We start from the raw sequence: 10000 nt of genomic DNA on the forward strand, positions 1-10000 counted from the left end.
ACACCTGCCGCCCTGGGACAACAGGTGTGCTGCGGGATGCATCCCAAGTGTTTACCATCATGGCTGGTGCTCCTCCTCAGGGTGAGTTTTGTGTGTGTGTGTGTGTGTGTGTGTGTGTGTGTGTGTGTGTGTGTGTGTGTGTGTGTGTGTGTGTGCAGGCCAAGGGGGGGCGGGGGCGTGGAAGCGTGTGGCAACCCAGGGCGGGGCCGCAGGTGAGCGTGTCCCGCGGCTGGCCGGCTCACTCCACCGCCGACCACTCTGGCGGTCGCCGCCGCGCCGCCAACACCGTCGCCAGCCCGGGCCGTGCCGAGGCCCCGCCCGCACAGCTCCACGCCGCCCCCACACGCCCACGCCGCGGCCACCAGCGGCCACCCACGCTCCTGGAGGTGCGTCGCGCGGAGGAGGCAGCTAACGCCCGCCAGGTGCAGTTCTCCACAGTTCACCACTTCACCAGCACCACCGCAGTCTATCTGCACCACAAACTGCACCATCTCCCCGCACCACTAGTCCCCCGCACTCCACCTTCACCACCACCACCACCACCACTACCAACCAAACCTCTAGCTTAGTTGAGGACGGAGACAGAGCAGCGGCCAGGCAGGCCTCGCCACGCTCCGCCGTCCCAACGCCCCCCCGCTGCGCCCTGGCATCGCAGCGCCCCTTGGAGGTCCCCACACTGGTCCGTCCCGATCCCTCAGTGACACACGCCTGCCGCGCTGGACTCGCGCGTGACGCAGCTTTCAATGTTTCTGCCCAAAATTCAATCCGTTTAGTGTGCATTGCGGCGAGACCTCAGCCCCGCGGGTAAATATTTGTAGATGGTCTGTTTACAGGGAGTGTAGTGGCGGAGCGGGTGGCGGGGCGGGGCGGGGCGGGAGTGGACTGGTCGGGGTGTGTGCCGTGGTGGCGCCGCCCGTCCGCCCTCCTAGTTCAGCAGCCGCCTCGCCAGCGGCTCTGCGGCACGATATCGCGTGCTCCGCCGACACCTGCTCGAGTTTTGTGACAGTAAGGATTGATTTATGGATCCCTGGCCAGCCTAGGCGGAGCCGAGCCACGAGGCAGGAGGCGCCGCTCACTCCTCGCCGCCAAACTCCTTGCCATTGGCGCCTGCCGCGGCCCTGCCATGCACTGGGCTGCCGGGGCGGTAGGCGGCGGGCGGCGGAGGGGCTCCAATGCCGCCGCCTGACCCAGTTTCGAAAAGTTCACACAGTGAGGTCACAGTCGCCTTGAGCCACGTGTTCGCGCATCACTCTGCGGGAGGCGCCAGGCGTGTGTGCCGCCTCGCCCCGCCGTGCCGCGCCGCCCCGCGTCCCACCAGTGCCCGGGGCGTCACGCTGCCCGGACCCGTCCCGCACCGCCCGCAGGTGTGCAAGTGTAAAGGTAGGTAGTGCGGCACACCTTGTAGGGAGGTGCACTGACCTGCATATTCTCTCTCTCTCTCTCTCTCTCTCTCTCTCTCTCTCTCTCTGAGTTTCATCATAAGTTTCCGTGCATGCATTAAGGTTACAGCAAAGTCATTTATGTGTAAGTCACCCCAAGTTCCATTTGAGCACCAAGATACCTCAAGTGTTCAGCTCACCACACCACACCACACCACACAACATTGCACTGTGTGTGTAATAATAATAATAATAATAATAATAATAATAATAATAATAATAATACAGTTTATTGATTTGGCAGTGCAACAAAAAATTTACACTGAAAATGTACAGGGGGGGAGGGGACATTAAAACAATGAAATGCTTGTGTGTGTGTGTGTGTGTGTGTGTGTGTGTGTGTGTGTGTGTGTGTGTGTGTGTGTGTGTGTGTGTGTGTGTGTGTGTGTGTGTGTGTGTGTGTGTGTGTGTGTGTGTCTAAGTATGACTAAATGAGTGTCCGTGGATTGCATACAAATTTTCTCTTCGTGGACAGAAACATCACTCTTTTATCCATGGTAGCTGAAGTGTTGGGAGGGGGGGACAGGTGGGCTGGTGGGCTGGTGTGGGGGAGAGGGAGAGCGTGAGTTGCGATGTAATAGGACATTAAAATTAAACCATTTTTTTGTTATAAGCTTGCAAATTATGTACGCACGGAGACACACACGGGACAGCCATGACCAGCGTGTGTGTGTGTGTGTGTGTGTGTGTGTGTGTGTGTGTGTGTGTGTGTGTGTGTACCATAGGGATATAATAAACACAACAGCTTCAAGTAGGTCGGCAGCACCAAATATAGAGGAGTCGTTAGCACCAAGAGAGTCGTTAGCACCAAGATAGAGTCGTCAGCACCAAGGTAGAGAAGTCGTTACCACCAAGAGAGTCGTTAGCACCAAGCGAGTCGTTAGCACCAAGATAGTCGTTAGCACCAAGATAGAGTCGTCAGCACCAAGATAGAGCCGTCAGCACCAAGATAGAGTCGTCAGCACCAAATACAGATAGTCGTTAGCACCAAGAGGATCGTTAGCACCAAATACAGATAGTCGTTAGCACCAAGAGGATCGTTAGCACCAAATACAGAGGGTCGTTAGCACCAGGGAGGTCGTTAGCACAGGTACAAGAAGGTCGTTATCTATAATTAGAGTCGTTAGTCACAAATGGGTGGTCTAAATCTTATCTACAGCCAGTCACCTCCACTCAGTCTTGTCAGGTGATGTCACGGGTAAAAATGAACCAGGTAACATGATTCTGTCCACTCAAACGCTCTTAGTGCTTCATTTTATCGCTCTGTTTTCTTTTTCCACTTTTTCTTTCTCTTTTCACTCATTTCTTTATTTAATTTTCCTTTTCCTTTTTCATTTAAGATTCAAACGGTCTTTTTTTTTCTTATTTTTTTCTTCCTTCATGATTCAGTCCACTCAAATAGCCATAGTGCTTCATTCTATCGCTAATTTTTTTTCCTTTTTCATTCTATTTTCACTTCTTTCTCTTTTCACTAGCGGGAAGTCAACTCAAAGCCATTTTTCATGTTTTTTTTTTTTTCATTTAAGATTCAAACGGTGATTTTTTTTTCTATTTATTCTTCCTATTTTTACTTTTTCACAACCAGAATTAAAAAAAAGTCAACTCAAATAGTCTTTTTTGTATTATATTTTTTTTCTTTTTTTTATTTCACAGACGAAAAGTTAAAAATAGGACTCAAACGGTGATTTATTTATTTATTTTCCTTTTCCTTTCATATTTCACAAACAAAAAGTAAAAAATCAACTCAAACGGTCAATCTTTTTTTTTATCTATTTCCACTTTTCATCTACTTTTCACAAACAAAGTTAAAAAATGAACTCAAACGGTCATATTTTTTTATTCATTTTTACATTTTTACTTTTCACAAACAAAAAGTAAAAAAAAAATCTACTCAGTAATTTTTTTAATCTATTTCCACTTTTCATGTACATTTCACAAACAAAAAGTTAAAAAGAGGAACCAAAACAGCGATTCTTACATTCATTTTTCATTCTTCATGTACATTTCACAAAGATAAAGTTAGGAAGAAAAAACACGGATCAAGAACCCCGGCCAGTCTTGAGTCCCGCCCAACCACTCTGCCCCGGCACCACTTCACACCCTCAGCCTCACCACTCCGCCTCACCACTCCGCCTCACCATTACCTTATATAGACACGTTTCCACTCCACGAGGAGGAAAAAAATAAATAAACAGATAAAATAACATAATAAGATCTAAATACATGAAGGTAATAGAGACGAGTGACGCCATAAATGCAAAATATTGACTTACGGTAATAGAAAAAATCGATGTTACTTTCAAATATCTTGTTTTTTTTACCGTTTTCATTCAACAAGGAGGTAAATAAATGAATAAACTGATAAAATAACATAATAGAATATAAATAAATGGAATTAATAGGAAGGAACGCCATAAATACAAAATATTGACTTACGGTAACAGAAAAAATCGATGTATACTTTCAAATATCTTGGTTTTTTTTTTACCGTTTTCATTCAACACGGAAGGAAAGAAATGAATAAACTGATAAAATAACATAATGAAATACAATTAATGAGAGTAATAGAAAGAAGTGACGTCATTGTAATCTAAAAATCGTTATGTTACTCTCAGATTTCTGCTTTATGCTTTTCACTCTACGAAGAGGGAAATCAATAAATAAACAGATAAAATAACATAATAAAATACAAATAAATGAAAGTAATAGAAAGAAGTGACGCCATTGTAATCTAGAAATCGTTGTGTTACTCTCAAATACGTTTTTATTCTTTTCGTTCCACCACAAGAGAAGGAAATAGATGAACAGATAAAAAAACACAAGATACAAATAAATGAAAGTAAAAGAGAAGAAGTGACGCTCTACATGCAAAATATTGACTCAAACTAATATAAGAACCGGTATGTTAGTCTTAAACGTTATTTTTTCATTTTCTTTTTTTAATTTACAACATGTGGGCTTTTCACGGGAATTTCTGGGCTAAAGGGGATACTTTTTGAGGCACCTCCTATCTCAAAGCCCACCCGCTAGGAAACCATTGCCCCGAGTGAGGAAGCCCAACCTACACTCGGACCGTGGACAGGATTCGAACCCATGCGCTTGGAGACCCCTCGGACCCCAAAGCACGCATGGTTCCACTGTACCACGGCGGCTCAAACTGTTTTCATTCCAGCACGAAGGAAAGAAGTGGATAAACAGATGAAATTGAATAAAAGTAATAGAAAAGTAGTGACGGCAAAGATATACACTATTGACTCAAACTATAGTAAGAATCGATGTTGCCACTCAAATGTCTTTATTGATTCACTTTGTTAACCTGCTCGTGTTCTGAAACGCCTTGCTCTCTCTCTCTCTCTCTCTCTCTCTCTCTCTCTCTCTCTCTCTCTCTCTCTCTCTCTCTCTCTCTCTCTCTCTCTATCTATCTATCTATCTATCTATCTCTCCAGGACTCTTCTCAAATGTCACCGTTATAGTTAGTCTCCTCCTCTCTCTCTCTCTCTCTCTCTCTCTCTCTCTCTCTCTCTCTCTCTCTCTCTCTCTCTCTCTCTCTCTCTGCAGGACTCTTTTCAAATGTCATCGTTATAGTTAGTGTCTTTATCTATTCATTTATCCATGTTCCTGTTTATCTCTGTTTCTTTCTTTATTTATTCATCTCTATTCATGTTTTTATTCTTTATGTCTTTATTTCATCTATTTATTCATTTGTTTATTTTATCTATTTCCCTCTCTTAGTGATGATGCAAAGTCTCTTAACCCCTTGAACACCATGACGCGCTTCTATATTTATTCTGCTTACTATTTGGTGATTTTGTACAGCTTCGGAAACTCGTGTAGGGATTAAAACAGCGAAGACTTTAGCCATTAATCTTCTGCCCTCCATAGACCCTTCCTAATGTCAAGAAAATAGTCTAATCGTACATAAATCTCAAGGGAAAAATGTGTCCCAGTATTGAAGAGGTTAAAGCTATTGCCTGAATCCTGAACATTGACTTTACAACGCAACAATCTCCACTACAACTTGCTGCACAGTCCTTATCATTACCGAATAAACACGTAACAACTTTTATGATAATGCTAAAATCCTCGTTTATTTTTCTCCATAGCATTATGAAAAACACCTTTGGAAACGCTAACAACTTCCACCATGACGCAAAATTCTTACTTTTCACTATAGCATCATGAAAAATACCCTTGAAAAAACAAACTTCTGTGATAATGCAAAAAATCTTCGTTCATCTTTCACTGTATAATCACGAAAAACACCCTTGAAAACCCCAACAGCTTCTATAAAGGTACAAAAATCTTCGTTCACCTTTCACTATACCATTACGAAAAACTCCCTTGAAAAACCCAGCAACTTCTATGATATTGCAAAAACCTTCGTTCACCTTCACTATACCATCATGAAAACCCAACAAAATCTATTATAATACAAAAAATCATCGTTTACTTTTCACTATATCATCATGAAAAACACCTTGAAAACCCCAACAACTTCCACGAGAGTTCACCGCACCTTCCATGTGTCTAGAACCACGAAAACACTTAAGAGAAACCTGATTCATAAACTTACGTAACCTTGTGATGAAGAGTTACTACACTATCACTGCAATCACGCACACACTCTTTAAAAGCCCCAATAACTTACCAGTATTAGCAACAGTGGAAGGAATTATTTTAGTCAAATTCCAAGTGAGTATGTGTGTGCGTGTGTGTGAGGGAGGGAGTTCACTGGAGTAGTTAACACCTTCATTACTGGGACACTTTTACCTTGAGATTTCTGTACGAATAGACTATTTTATTGACATTAGCAAGAGTCTATGGAAGTCAGAAGATTAGTGGCCAGAGTCTTCACTATCTTAATCCCCCACATAAGTTTCTAAAGCTGTATAAAATCACCAAATAGTAAGCAGAATGTATATAAAAACGCGTCCTGGCACAGAAGGGGCTCATAATCCGTATCTGTGAATCTGTGTCGTTGGTTTCAAGTTTCCAGATGATTTCGTGCATAAAACTCAATGACGGAGTGTTAAAAATTCTGAGACAAATCGGTTAAAGACTTGAGAGTGCGCGCGTGTGTGCCTGTGTGTGTGTGTGAAGTTAATATAAGAAGAGAGGGATGTACTGAAGTGGCGTGTGAGTTATTATAGTTGTGTGCGTGAGAATACATGGCAATCAAAGGGGAGACCAGCCGCGTGGGGGAGGAGAGGAATGCAGCACCGTGGCTCCTATTTCTAAACACTTCATCGCCTTAACTCTTACATTCAACAGGCTGTCGTGCAAACTGTCCCGCTCTCCAAGGATACTTTTCATGTTTCTACAGGGAGTTTAGTCTCTTCAGTACCAGGACGCGTTTTCAGGACGCGTTTTCATATTCATTCTGGTTACTAATTTGGCGATTTTTACACAGCTTCAGAAACATATGCTGGGATTAGAATAGTGAAGATTCTGGGCCTTTATGTTCTAGCCTCCATAAACCCTTCCTAATGTAAATGAAATCGTGTAATCATACCCAAAAATTCAAGGTAAAAATGCGTCTCACTACTGAAAGGGGGTTAAGAGTCATTCTACACCGTCAACCGGGAAAATAACTGAAAAAGCCGCTACTTATTGATCATGTGGGGTTTTGGAAATAGTTGTGATGAGAGGGCGAGGAATAAGGAGTGTGCACAACGACGGGAGGAGTTAAGATGTTCAAGGCTAGATGACTGTGTTGGTGTGGGCGGGGCGGGGAGGGACGCGGTGGGGCGGGGAGGGTGGGCGGAGGCAAGGAGGGGGCCATCGGGGAAGAGGCAGACACTAACAGACGCGGGTGGTGGCCGAAGACAGTATTAGCAACAGTGGAAGGAATTCTTTAAGTCAAATCCCAGTGTGTGTGTGTGTGTGTGTGTGTGTGTGTGTGTGTGTGTGTGTGTGTGTGTGTGTGTGTGTGTGTGTGTGAGGGACGGAGTTCACTGGAGTAGTTAACCCCTTCATTACTGGGACACTTTTACCTTGAGATTTTTGTACGAATAGACTATTTTATTAACATTATTAAGAGTCTATGGAGGTCAGAGGATTAATGGCCAGCCTTCACTATCTTAATCTCCCACATAAGTTTCTGAAGCTGTATAAAATCACCAAATAGTAAGCAGAATGAATATAAAAACGCGTCCATGTACTGAAGGGGTTCATATTCCGTATCTGTGAATCTGTGTCGTTGGTTTCAAGTTTCCAGATGATTTCATGCATACAACTCAATGACAGAGACAAATAGCGGGATCTGATAATGCAACAAGCTGTACTACATAGAATTCAATGGGTTTTAAAGGATGTCCTCGTGGTTGTAATGGTTTTCAAGGTGTTTTTGGTGTTCTAGTGACAGTTTAGTAAGGTCCAGTGGAAGGTAATGAAGTTTTCTTGGTGGTTTCTTGATTCTGGTGGAAGTTACTGGTGTTCTTTAGTGCCTTCGTGTTACTAGTGATAGTTTAACAGGCTGCAGTGGAAGTTGCTGGGATTTTCTAAGAAGTTTTTTGATTCTAATGATAGTTTGACCGGCCCGCAGTGAAAGTTATTTGGGGTTTTCAAGGAAGTTTCTTGAGTTTATCGATGGTTTAACAGGTTGCAGTGGAAGTTATTGGGGTTTTCAAGGAAGTTTTTCGATTCTAGCGATAGTTTAACAGGCTGCAGTTAAAGTTATTGGGGTTTTCAAAGAAGTTTCTTAAGTTTAGCGATGGTTTAACAGGCTGCAGTGGAAGTTATTGGGGTTTTCAAGGAAGTTTCTCGGTTTTAGTAATAATTTGACAGGCTGCAGTGGAAGTTATTTAAGTTTTCAATGTATCTTTTTGTTCAAGTGATAGTTTGAAAGGCTGCAATGGAAGTTATTGAGGTTTTCAAGGTTTTCCGACTCAAGCGATAGTTTAACGGGCTGCAGTTGAAGTTATTGGTGCTTTCAAGGAAGTTTCTCCATTCAAATGACAGTTTAACGGGCTGCAGTGGAAGTGATTGAAGTTTATTAAGGTAATTTCATATTCTTGGTCATAACTTAAGGATTTTCACCAGTAACGAGAGAAAACAGAAAGAGATGAATTAATTTTCACCATAACCTTTCGAAAACAGTCCTTGTGAGATTCTAAGCCTTTAAAAGTACTAGCACGAGTCACCAAGCTAAACAATCACCAAAAAACAAGTCTCTGAACGCAATCACCAAGCTAGTAGGTCACCAATCGGAGTCACGAGGCCAGATCACAAAGCTAGGACACCATATCTTATCACCAAACGAGGCCACTATGCCGTCACTAGAATAAAAAGTCACTAAGCAGAATCACTAAATCTAATCACCAATAAGTCACCAAGTCAGGCCACCAAGTTTATCACCAAACGAAAACACGAAGCAAAGTAACCACAACAACAACCAAAACAGAATCACCGCACCAGAATCACCAACTCGTCATCACAAACTCGTCACCACAAACTCGTCACCACAAACTCGTCACCAAATTGTCACCAAATCCAAGTCACGAGGCCACACTAAGAGTAACCACAGTCACACAAGGAAGCCTCACCACGCGTCACCATGAGAGAGAGAGAGAGAGAGAGAGAGAGAGAGAGAGAGAGAGAGAGAGAGAGAGCGCACGTCCTCCCAGGCTAACCCGATATAGAGACAAGACTATAAATAAATAAAACAAATAACACACAAGCGGTGGGAGTTTAATGGCTGTTACTAACGCTGGCTTATAAAAGATGCTACTTCACTCCGAGCCATAAACACCCCGCTACTGTTGCCACACACACACACACACACACACACACACACACTTTCTCTCTCTCAGGTTCCGCGCCGTGCTTCCATTACCAAACGTATCAGAGAGAGCTTGTGTTTTGAAATGATTTATTCTCATCACGACTATTTATTTCAGAAGCCACGAGATGATCAGCCTGGTAGCGTCTCTCTCTCTCTCTCTCTCTCTCTCTCTCTCTCTCTCTCTCTCTCTCTCTCTCTAACCCAATTCAGTGCTGGAACGCATTTTTACCTTGAGATTTGTGTACGATTAGGCCATTTTAATGACATTAGGAAGGGTCTATGGCGGTGAAAAGGTTAATGGCCAGAGTCTTTACTATTCTAATCCCCCACACAAGTTTCTGAAGCTGTATAGAATCGCCTTACAGTAACCAGAATGAATATGAACACGCGGCGTGGTACTGAAGGGGTTAATCATATACATACTTGTGAATACTTTTAAAAACTCCAATTACACTCATTTCACCGCGAAGCAAAACTATCACTACCATTGTGAAACGCCTCCTGAAAACTTCCATTAACTTTTATCTCTAGAATCTTGAAAACGCCCCCAAAAAAAAAACCTCATAACTCGCGGAGCCTGTTAAACTTTCACTAGTATCTTGAAAACGCCCATGAAAGACCCATGTCACTTCCACTACAGCCTCTTTGACTATTAACATCACGAAAGCACCATTGAATACTTTAGAAATTCCCAAGAGTCAATAGAAATATCCCTAGAACCATGGAAACACCCTTGAAAACTCCCGTAACTTCTACCAGAGCAACTACGTGTAACTAG

The 10000-nt window shown here is 43.2% G+C and overlaps 1 protein-coding gene across 2 annotated transcripts in view; it reads left to right on the top strand.

The window, feature by feature from the left end:
• Positions 1-10000, top strand: part of LOC123507779 — an 85468-nt gene that overhangs the window by 438 nt on the left and 75030 nt on the right. For both annotated transcript variants that reach the window (XM_045260965.1, XM_045260967.1), the window contains exon 1: positions 1-1380. This exon is cut by the window's left edge and continues 438 nt beyond it. The gene's annotated coding sequence lies outside the window, so the exon portion shown is untranslated. The remainder of the gene's footprint in view (positions 1381-10000) is intronic.

The sequence above is a fragment of the Portunus trituberculatus genome, chromosome 23, assembly GCF_017591435.1.
Source record: "Portunus trituberculatus isolate SZX2019 chromosome 23, ASM1759143v1, whole genome shotgun sequence".
Classification (NCBI taxonomy): domain Eukaryota; kingdom Metazoa; phylum Arthropoda; class Malacostraca; order Decapoda; family Portunidae; genus Portunus; species Portunus trituberculatus.